Raw genomic sequence first — 12,017 nt, 5'->3', positions numbered from 1 at the left:
AAACCTGCTCTCAGTTTATGTTAAGGGTACCCCGTAGTCTGTTAAAGGCACCCCAGCAGTTTGGTTCATTATTTTATGTAGGAATTACCAATAGGTACTATTATAGTGTTCTTAGTTAGTGGCAGGTCCATCCATTAAAGCCCAGTAAACGGAGGTCCATAATTAAAAGAAAACATAAAAATGGACCAAATTTTTTAAGCCCAGGTCCTACACACGCGTGTAACCTATTACGTGCATTTTAATAATTCCCAAAATGGCCTTCACTATAAATATAACAGAAATAAAAGCCACATTTTCTCAATTTTCTTCTCAGATCCGTTTTCTCTCTCTCTCTCTCTCGCTCACTCTCCTCTTCTCTGCTGCAGCCGCTTATGAAGTTTAGACCTAGGGTTTGTGAAGATGTTTCGTTTTTTTGGCAAAAATAAATGCAAAAAACAAACAAAAAACTAAAGAAGAAGGTGAAAACGTAATCATAATGTACCTTGATCGTAATTATTTAATTTTTTGGCTAGATTATGATGTTTTTAACATATTTGAACTTTCGATTTGATTATCTTGTTGTTTTCGCTTCTTCGTTTTATCAAAATCGTGCTTGTTTGTTGTTTCAGGGGTATTATCAACAGTACATATGTTGAATACTGATACAAATTGCTTTTGATTATGTTTTGTTCTTAGTTTTATCACTTGTTGTTGTTTGATTCATAAGTACATATCTTCGATACTGAAATAAGACTCTCTCGATTTATGGCCTTCTTCAATATCTCTCGCTTCTACCAAATCAGATGAAAATTTCTTTGTTGCAATGTTTATATTAGGGTTTTCACGATCTAATAGTGGTTGTATTTGATTTTGTCTTTTATCTCCGTGTCTAATTTGTTGATTATTTTACTAGATCTAGATGAATAATCAGATTGTTTGTTCATTTCGTTATTAGATCTGATTATACCAGTTCCATTTTTGTTGGTTTTAGATTTATTTCAGTTTGTTGTTGTGTATGAACCAGCAGTACGTATATCCCGTACTGACAGAAACCTAGTCTACTTTTAAGAAGAAGAAGAACAAGATGGTGCATCATTATGATTTACGAGGAGAATATTTGTTTTCTGTTTCCAGGTATGCTTTCTAATCATCTTGTTTGATTATTTTGTTCGGTTTTTCTTCTTTTGATTTGTTTTATTTTATTGTATTCTGATAATCAAATCGATTTGATTGACGCTTTTATGGTTTTTAGGTTTGTTACAGTTGTTTTTCGTGTATGAATTGACAGTACATATATGGCGTACTGATACAAAACTCTTCTAATTTTGTTTTATTTGAAGTTTTTCCAATTTTTTTGGTTCGATCCATGAGTATGTATGTATAATACTGATAGGAAGTGTTATTTGCTGTGTTTTTGCTCCTTTTTTAGTCTTACCCTTCAGTACTTATGTGAAATACTGTAATATGTCTTTCGATTCTCTTATTTTTCATAGATCTGTCACCTGTTGTTGTCATACTGTTGATTTGTAGTTCATGAATCTTCAGTACATATATCGCATACTGATAGGAAGTGCTCCTTGTTATGTTTGATTCAGTACATATATGAAATACTGAAATAGATGCTCTTTGTTACGTTTGATTCAGTACTGGAATTGGATATGGAGATGATCTGGAGCTGCAGTTCAGAACTTATTGCAAAAAATGACAGATTTTGAATGATAGGAACAGGAGTTGTTGTTGGTTCAGATTTGCAAGCTTGTGAAATTGGTGGTGGTCTTGATGAAGTTATAAATTGGTTGTGATGTGTGTTTGAAAGAAGGTGTGCTGCAAATGGATTTGGAGGAACATAGAAGGTTGGGTTGCTGATGTAAACTGAAGATACAGATGAGATAGAGGAGGAATTGTAGGTGGTGATTACTGTGAACAAAATCAGTGGATGAGATGTTCGTCTCAATGGGTTTATGAAGATGGTAGTGTTGTTTAAACAGGGAAGAAGAACAAGTCTTTGTTGCAGCTGAATTGAAATGGCAATGGTGTTGATGTAGCTGTTGCAGTTGTGGTTTAAGCTAAGAAGATTGTGATGCAGCAAGATAGAAGATTACTGAGAAGATAGAGCTGAAGGCAGTGGTGAATGGTTGACTGCAGAGGTGCTGGTGCTGCAATAAAGTAAAGTGAATTGAGGAGTACTCAGATTTCTAAGTAGTGTAGCAGATATGTACTCATATTTGTAAGCAGTGTGGCAGATATGTAATCAAATTTGTAAACAGTGTAGCAGATATGTACTCAAATTTGTAAACAGTGTAGCAGTTATGTACTCAAATCTATGGTCCTTTATATGTTTTAATTAAATTTGGACCTCCAGATAAATAAAATCCCGATTTGGTAGAAGTATATTATTTCACACGTACTTAAACAGTGGGGTATATTAGTCATTTTCATGTTTTCAAATAACTTTGGACCTTAGAATAAGAGTAAAATCTAGTTGGACCCTGCTATAAATAACCTTATGGTCTTAGGACCAAACAATAAATTTTCCTTATTTTATTAGTGGTGTTAGTTAACCATTAATTTGAGTTGTGCCAACCACACGTGCCACGTTGTTCTTGTGAAGATGTGGTTATAAGTCTATAATTGTCTCAGTCCGAGGCATGAAGAATTATTAATTAAAATTGGCTTTTTTCTCCAACATTTCTTCTCCCCAGTTTAATCTTTATCCTTCGAGATTTTGAGTTGCTTCTGTGCTAATTTGTAATGTAGATCACTACAATTTGTATTAGAGCACTCGATCCGAGTGTTCTTGTGTAACCGTGGTGACTCAAAAAGAATTTGATGCCCTAAACAAAGAGTGAATGAATCATCCAAGGAACAGAGTGAGGGTTTCAAGGATTTGAGTAAGAAATTCGATGAAACTGAAGTACAAAAAGGGGTCTGAGAATCAGGTAGCAAATGCACTATCAAGAGTTCATTTAGAAGAAGAATCTTCTTGTCAAAGTTTGACTCTACTAAGACCAGATTCATAGAGGTACAAGAGAGTTACAAGAATGACCCTTTGCTGAAAGCCTGATTTCACAACTTACTGTACAAGAGAGAGTAAGAGGTGATTATACTTGCCAGCAGGGAGTACTAAGGTACAATGGCAGATTCTACATTATCCAGGAGGGAAACTTAAGGCAGAAGATCATCTACTCTAGTCACTCTTCTAGTGTGGGAGGACACTCTGGAGCCCAAGATACTTACCAATGATCCAAATTGTACTTATTTTGGGTGGGTATGAAAAATGATATTAAGGAGATTGTAAGGACCTGTGACATCTGCCAGCAACACAAAGGATTTAGCACTGTACCAGCTGGCCTGCTTCAACCAGCTGCAGTCCCAGAGCAAGCATAGAAACACATAAGCATGGATTTTGTATCTGGCCTGCCAAAGTCTGAAGGGAGAGAGGTAATTTTGGTGGTGGTAGACAGGTTTACAAAATTCAGCCATTTTATAGCCTTGGGTCATCCTTACACTGCAGCCTCTGTGGCAAAGGTATTTATAGACACTATACTCAAGCTGCATGGACTCCTGAAATCCATAGTTTCAGATAGAGATGCTGTGTTTGTTTGCAACTTTTGGCAAGCCTTGTTTGCTAGGTTAGGGACAACATTGCACATGAGCACTTCAGACTGATGGGCATACTGAAAGGGTTAATGCCTGCCTCAGACTGAAAGGGTTATCACCCTCAGACTAATGGGCAGAATAAAATGGTTAATGCATGTCTAGAATCCTATCTAAGGTGCATGACCAGTTCAAGCCAAATAAATGGTAAAATGGTAACCTGGGTAGCAATGGCTCAGTGGTGGTACGACACCAGCTACCACACAAGTCTGAAACTATCTCCCTTTGAAACCTTGTTTGAATATGCTCCACCTCATTTTGGGATCTCTACAGTTCCTTTAGGTTGATTGATTGCTGAAAATGACATATATCTAGCTAATATCCTCCTAGTCCTCACAACCAACAACTAGTGTAAACGAAACACGTCAAACATTGCCTACATTTCTTTCTAGTCAAAGCTGAATTTGACTCTCTATTAACATCCACTATAGTCCACGCATATACAGGGCATAGCGGCATAGGAGAGAGACTTGTATAAAGTTGTAAAAAATACTAGTAAAAGGTAAAGTCAAGTTCAATTGTACCAGTACTAGAGATCGTGCGATCACGGATCGTTTTTGTGGTCGGCATAGAATTCTATACAATGTTAATTGAAGGGAAAGAAATACGTACATACAGCTATCTAGTATGTATAATAGCTACGATGATCATAGCTTCCAACTTATTACAGTTGAATATGGATTACAATACATACAAGTACGTCGTAGTATTGGCCACTAGAATCATGTGGCTACAGATAGAATGCGAATATACGAAGCTCAGAACTGGAAGGACCACAAGGGGCGGGTCGGTTAGTCAAGGACCTATCATGCCAAAGACCCTACCTACTAGCTACATACATACTAGTCCGTCCGTATACTTCCAAAAACATACTTTTTCTCTCTTTGTTGCCATTTACATTGTTACATCTCAACGTCTAGTAGCTATTAACCTTTTCAGACTTATAAGACAAATAAGTTCAAAACTGCTAGATTCACCCATGATTTTATCCAATGACAGAGCTGTTTTACTGGACTCTTTTAGTTCGACACAATGGCACCCAAGGAGGGCCAAAGGACTACCATTGGGAAAAGTGTTTCCTGCCTCACAAGTATTCTACGAAAGAATAATAAATTATAGAGGGAAAACTCAACTCCAGCAGTCATTTATAAATGAAGAACCTGATACATATGTATATGGCATCATTCATAAATCAAGCCACATTCCCGTTTCAAAGAATACGCCTCCAAGTTCCCTTTTGTGGGTGTCCAAAATTGGGTAAGTGATGATATAAAGTATTGTATGAGTTAAATATCTCACACGTTAATAACTACACGAAGTAAATACAACCTAAGTGAAGGGAGTCGTACACAACAAAGTTAAGATGACGCACCAGATGATGTCAGTAAAGTCACGGGTAACGTGTGAAGAATTATGCGAAGAAGTATGCTATGCGAAGGTGAGCGATTGTATATGAACGAATGTGTCGCATAGTGATCCCGAAAATAATGGGTTTCTTAGCTGTCATCCCCTATGTAAAGGAGAGAGGTCGTTATTTTTAGGAGGATTCTAAGGTAAGTCTTGGTCAAGAAATAGGGAGAGAGAGAAAGTGAATCTAGATTTCAAGTAAAATTGTTGTAATACTTGAATCTATCTTGTAAACATTCACAATATTCAATTAATAAAATAAGAATTCATAATGATCACTTAGTAATTGGATTAGTTTAAGTGGAGTATAGTTGTAGGAAAACTTACAACTACATTTTTGGCGCTAGAAAACAACTCTGGGTGATAATTCCTGTTAATAGATCTGAAATTCTTAGGGAAATTAAGGAAGAATCATAAGGGATCCATGAAGACAACAAGAGTCATACCAATTCAAGGAAAAGGCAGAGATATACAGTGTAATAACATAACTAAAGTATCAATTTCTGAGGCATATTTTCAAGCGACAGTAACCGGGAGAATTCATAAAAGAAATTACGAAGGCAAGAAGATAGAGACGGTAGAAAAAGAATTACCATTACAAGATTGGGAAAAGGTGAAGATTTCCTTTGCGACAGATGAAATTCCAGAAGAAAACTTACAGCGAGCAGATCCATTGGTAATTACGGTCACAGTCGAGCGAGAAAACACTATTGCAAAACAGAGGAGATTTGAAGGATGGGCGATTCATAAGACATTGATAGATACAGGAAGTGCAGTTGATATATTATTTTATCGCACATTCAAAGCAATGGGATATGAAGATGCAGAAATGACACCTACACCCTATAATGTTCATGGATTCAATAGAGCAGTTACAAAGCCAAAGGGAGAAATCGTGACACGAATATTACTGGGAGAGATTGAAACAAAGATAACATTGTGTGTGATTGACATTGAGTCACCATACAACATGTTGTTGGGAAGACCATGTGTACATGGATTAAAGGCAGTAGCGTCAACGTTACATCAATGTATCAGGTTTCCAATTCCAAGCGGTATAGGTGAAATCAGAGGAGACATTAAGGCTGGGAATACTTGTAATCAAATAGATGTGCGAAATTATGAAGGACGAGCAAATAAACGAAAGGATAGATGGAGAAAAGCAAAAGAACAAAGGAAAGAAGAGGAGTTTCGAATATACATGATAAGAGCGAAAGAAGGAAAAGGAATACCATGCGAAGAACCAGCAGAGTAAGGTGGACGAATTAAAGAAATTAAAAAACCAACACCTATGGGGGAACCAAAAGCGAATATTACTGCAGCAGAACCAACAAAACAAATAAATATAAGAACTGAAGAAGAACCAAAAATATTAAGAATTGGAACTAAAATGTATATAGAAGAAGAGTAAAAACAATAAGCATTCTGCGAGAATATAATGATATTTTCGCATGGAGTATGGAAGAAATGCCAGGAATAGATCCATCTGTCACATGTCGTAAATTAGACATTAAGAAGAATGTAAAGTCGTTTAAACAAAGGATAAGGAAAATTGCAACTGATTATCATCCTAAAATAGAAGCAGAACTACAAAAGATGTTAGATGCAGGAATTATAAGGGAGGCAAAATATCCAGAATGGATATCAAATATGGTGGTGGTACCTAAAAAGAACAAAGAATTAGGATTTGCATAGATTTTACAGATCTAAACAAAGCGTGCCCTAAAGACAACTTCCCTTTACCCGACATACCTCAAATGGTGGAATCGGCGTCAGGGAATGATAGAGTCACAATGTTAGATGAGTACAAAGGCTATAATCAAATTCCTTTGGCAGAAGAAGATAAAGAACACACCGCTTTTTTCGCACCAGGAGGTTTATATTGTTACACGAAAATGCCGTTTGGATTGAAGAATACTGGTGCGACTTATCAAAGAATGGTGCAGAAAGTGTTCGAAAAATGGATACATAAAACATTGGAAGTCTATGTAGATGATATGCTAATTAAAAGCAAAGAGGCGAAAGATCATGTTGATGATTTGCGAGCAATATTTGAACAGATGCGACCATTCAATATTAAAGTAAACTCAGAAAAATGTATAATTGGTGTATGATCAGGAAAATTCTTATGATATATTATATCCAAGGAGGGAATACATGTTGATCCGGAAAAGGTACAAGCGATTAGAGATATGCCACCACCTGCGACAGTCAAAGATGTTCAAAAGTTAAATGGATTGATAGCATCATTGGGAAGATTTATTGTAAGATCTTCAGACAAATGTAAATACTTTTTCAATATACTAAAGAAGGGAACCAAATTTGAATGGACAATGGTGTACGACAAAGCATAAAAGATTATTTGGTAAACTTATCCATTATGCAAAAGGCGAAGCAGGGAGAAGAACTGTTATTTTACCTAGCATCAACATCTCATGCATTAAGTGCAGTACTGTTACGATCAGAGGAAGGTGTAGAAAAACCGACATATTACATAAGCAAAACATATAACTCCGCAGATAAAAATTATTCAAAAATCGAAAAGATGATTCTCGCACTGGTATATACATCATTCAAGCTTCACATTTATTTTTAAGCTCACAAAATTAAAGTATTAACAAAAGTACCAATTGAAACGCAATGAAGAATTCGAAGAGGTCAGGAAGAATAGAGAGGTGGAATGCACAATTAGGAAACTATGAGATTGGTTATGAAATTTTATCTTCACCAAAGTCTCAAGTTATCGCAGAGTTTCTTGCAGAATTTCCAATAGAAGAAGATGAATATGTAGAAGAAATGATGTAGGTGGATGAAGAACATGGAAATCCTAACGATTTATTGACTGAGCGAAATCCAAAAAGATGGGAGATTTTGGTGGATGGATCCTCCAATGGAGAAGGAAATGAGATTGGTATTGTATTCATTTCACCAACGGGAGCGAGAATGGCTTACTCATTCAGATTGGACTTCGCATCCACAAATAATGAAACTGAATATGAAGCAGTCCTTCATGCACTAAGATTAGCAATTGAAACGAAGATTGAGGATGCGCGAATAACTAGTGATTCCCAGCTGGTAATTCGTCAGATAGAAGGCTCATATAGTACTAATGAACCATTTTTGCAAAAATATAGGAGATTGGTTATGGATTTAGCAATGCAAATTCCAAAAATAAGTTGGAGACTGGCAGGTCCGGAAGAGTGTATAAAAATGAACGTGATAAGAACGGGCCTACAGTAATACCGCAAGTGCACGGTCGTCGGTTGTAGCTCGTGCAAGTACGGGTCGATCCACAGAGATCGGGTGTGTTTTGGAAGTGTTTTAGCTAATTGGGTTCCTAGTTTGCTATTGGGCTTTGAATACCCCTTTGGAACTATTGGGCTTAATGGGTTTGTTTTTAACAATGAAATACTTTAGGTCTTGGGCCTTTGAATTTAAACTGAGCCTTGGGCTCAGTTATTCTTTGAAATGCAAATGGGCTTTGACCTTTGAACTTAGGCTTTTGATTAAGCCCACAGTTACTTGGATTGGGCTTTTAATAAACTTGGGCTTCAACTTTTGGTTCAAATCTGGGCTTGGTTACTGAGGACTGGGCCTTAGGCTTCACTGAAGTGAATTGGGCTCAGTTGGACTTTGGACTCAGTTGGAGAAGAAGTGGCAGGGCAGCAGCAGGAGCAAGAGCTGCACAGCAAGGCCAACAGCAACTGCAGCAGAACAGCAACAGCAAAGCAGCTACAGCAGCAGTGCAGCAGAAGTGGCAGCAGAGTTGTAGCAGGAGAGTGGAGCTGCAGCAGAAGAATGCAGAAAGGCAGCTGTAGGAGAAAGGAAGCAGCACCAGGTAGCAGCCTAGCAGCAGCAGCAGCAGCTTTGGCACAAGCAACAGCAACAGCAGCTGCTTGGCAGCAGCACACAGCAGCAGCAGCAGCACAAGTGACAGAGAAGGCAATGAGCAGCAGGGGAAGAAAATAGTAATGCAGCAGTGCAATGCAGCAAGGCAAATGCACAACAGCAGTGACAGAATGCACAAGGAATGGCAAGAAAACAGCAAACAAAAGCAATACAGGGCAAAAACAATGGAACAAAGCAAATGAAACTAAACAGTGAACAAAACACAAAGGAGCAAAGTGAAAATGACACAAAGGCAGTTAGCCTAAGGCAGGGGAAATGGTTAAGCTAACATGGAGCTAAACTAAGGCACTCTTTTAGAGTGGGAAGAGAGCTAGCTTGCTCATTGTCACTAGTGAGCACTAGTTTCTCCCCACTGCTCAATTAACACTATGCATCAAAGTTTACTCTAACACTCCATTACTTAACATGATCACAAACTTACCACTACACTAAACATGGCATCCACAGTGACAAAACAATGAGTCTAACTAACAACAGGAACATCACACTTAACATTAATCAGGAAACAAACAGGATATGAAAGTCTAACATGAACATGAAACTAAGCAGCAAATTGAACTAAAAAATCAACATTAACAGAACATGGAAATTGAACTGAACATGAAATTGAAATCGAGTTTGTAACTGAAATTTAACAGGACATGAGAGTCCTGGATGTAGGCTAGTCCAAAACATGAGTTCTAAATATACCCATATAATCTATTTATACAAACAATCAAAAACCCCAAAACAGTGAAATTAGGGTTTGGTGAAAATTGGAAATTAGGTTTTACCTAATCACTGATAGCACTCAATAGCTTCGACCAATCTTCCTCTGACTCCCCTCATGCTATCCACGCCTCCAATTGCTTCATCTATCAATCTAATCACCAAATCCAATCCTAACAGTGAAGAGGGGTGGAGTTGTTTGAAATAGCTTAATAGGTGATAGGGGTGTGATAGTAGTGAGGGTTGCGTGTTGTTGTGGAGAGTTGGTGGTTGGTGGTGGCTGTTGCAGGAGGGTGGTGATGATGGTGGGGCGGCAGGGAAGGAGGTGGTTCTGCAGAGGGGGGGTGATGGTGGTGTAGATGGGTTCGATAGAATGGGAGAAGGGGTTGTTTGGTTAGGTGGTAGGGCTCGGGTGATAGAGTGTTAGGCGGATCATCCAATCTTGATGTTCTGTGACGCTGAGCCGCGAGATGCGAAGATGGTAGGTAGATCGGACGGTGATGCGGAGGTAAGCGATGAGCTACCGTTGGATTATATGATACAACAAAATCAACGATGCCAGATGGAGTTAGGTGTTGTAGTGTTAGGCGGAGATATCAAACTTTGATGCACAGCAAGGGAGCGACCGTTGGATTCAACTACCATCTAATCTGAAGGCTTGGAATTTCAGCGCTGTGGTGCTCGGCAGAGACTTCAGATTTTGATGCTCTATGAAGAAGCGACCGTCGGATGCTTCTGAGAAATGATCTGATGGCTGAGAACGGAGGCGCTTTTGTGTGTAGAAAATGAGGTTGTGCGCACCATTCTTCGCGGCTTCCTTGCGTAATTTCTCCGGCTTTTCACTACTTTTCTGCTCTTTTCGCTCCGCGACTCATCCGAACTTTATTTATTACCTAAAAATGCAAAATTAATTAATAAAAATATTTATTCTTGAAAACAATGAAAATACAGAATATGGGATAAAATGTAGAATTAATGCGCAAAAGATGAGTTAAAATGCCAACAAAAAGGGATAAATATATACAATATTTGGCACTCATCAAATACCCCCAAACCTGAATTTTACTTGTCCTCAAGTAAAACAAAACTAAGGAAATCCTAACTATACCACTGTCGCTGGTCTCTCGAATGCATTTAGCGTATGCACTAAGCCTTTTAAACCACTAAGTGTCCCTAGTGGACGAGTTGAAGTCTCGTGAAGGTTTACCAGAGGTGTGCCTACAAAACCTAAGGACAAAATATAAGCTCAGATTCCATCAAATGTGACATGTGCAAAACAGTTAAGCTCACAGCAAAATGGAGATGTCAATCTAGCTATCGAAGGCACAATCCTAGCACTGATAACAAAAAAAGACATGTGATAAGAGTGTAAAGTGTATCTACACATGTGTAAAGAAAGATTTGAAGTTATGACTACTAATCACCAAGAGATAGTTTCTCAGGCTAAGAACTGAGGTCGAAATCTAGCTAGCTGTCCGGACTTTACGAGAATTGTGAATGAGTTGGAGGTATTTCACAATTGCTCGCGTTGTACATCAATGGCATACACCCTCCTTGCTTATTACAAAAAACAACAAAATAACTCTTTACATGACTCTTATTTACATTGACTATTCTCTTTTTATTTTTGGAACAAGAGATGATGGAATTGATAAATACTTGATTTTATTTTTTTCTGATTTTTTTTTTTTTTTCTGAATATATACATCGTTTTTTTTTTTTTTTTTTTTTTTTTTTTTTTTTTTTTTTTTTTTTGAAGGAAACACTTTTGATACATATACAAAAGGAAACAAAAATTACATGACACTTTGCAAGAGGTAGCCCTTTTTGATGCACCCAGTTAAATTCAATGGTTGTTTTTCTTAATGTAACCTCCATCTTCTATCCCAACCAACCAAAGAACAAGCTAGTCAAGTTTCGTTCAGTATTCTAAAGTGATTGGCAATCGTAACTTCCTATCAAACACCTTGAAGATCGAGGCCATACATGTATTGGTAGATCGTGCGCGTGCAAATTTCTTATCACTATGTGAATTGTGCTAGAATCAGGGTGCCTAAATATCTAGACTAAGACTCCTAATAATTATACATATTTGCACAAGAGTCAACATTTCAAGGTAAATGAGCTCCATTTTTTTATGATTTTTCATTTTTTAATTTTTTTCAATTTTGATTTTTTCAATTTTTTTTGGAATTTTTCAATTTTTTCAAAAAGATGGAGTTTTGTTTTCAATTATGGCAAATTATCATGGTATCTACTCTATACCCCCAAACCTAAACTAAACATTGTCCTCAATGTTTCAAAATATGGAAAGAATTAAGATGCAACATATGGAAAGGGACATGCTGAGTAGAGTA

This window comes from Papaver somniferum, chromosome 5 (assembly GCF_003573695.1).
Source record: "Papaver somniferum cultivar HN1 chromosome 5, ASM357369v1, whole genome shotgun sequence".
NCBI lineage: Eukaryota > Viridiplantae > Streptophyta > Magnoliopsida > Ranunculales > Papaveraceae > Papaver > Papaver somniferum.
Note: the sequence above shows the minus strand (reverse complement) of the source record.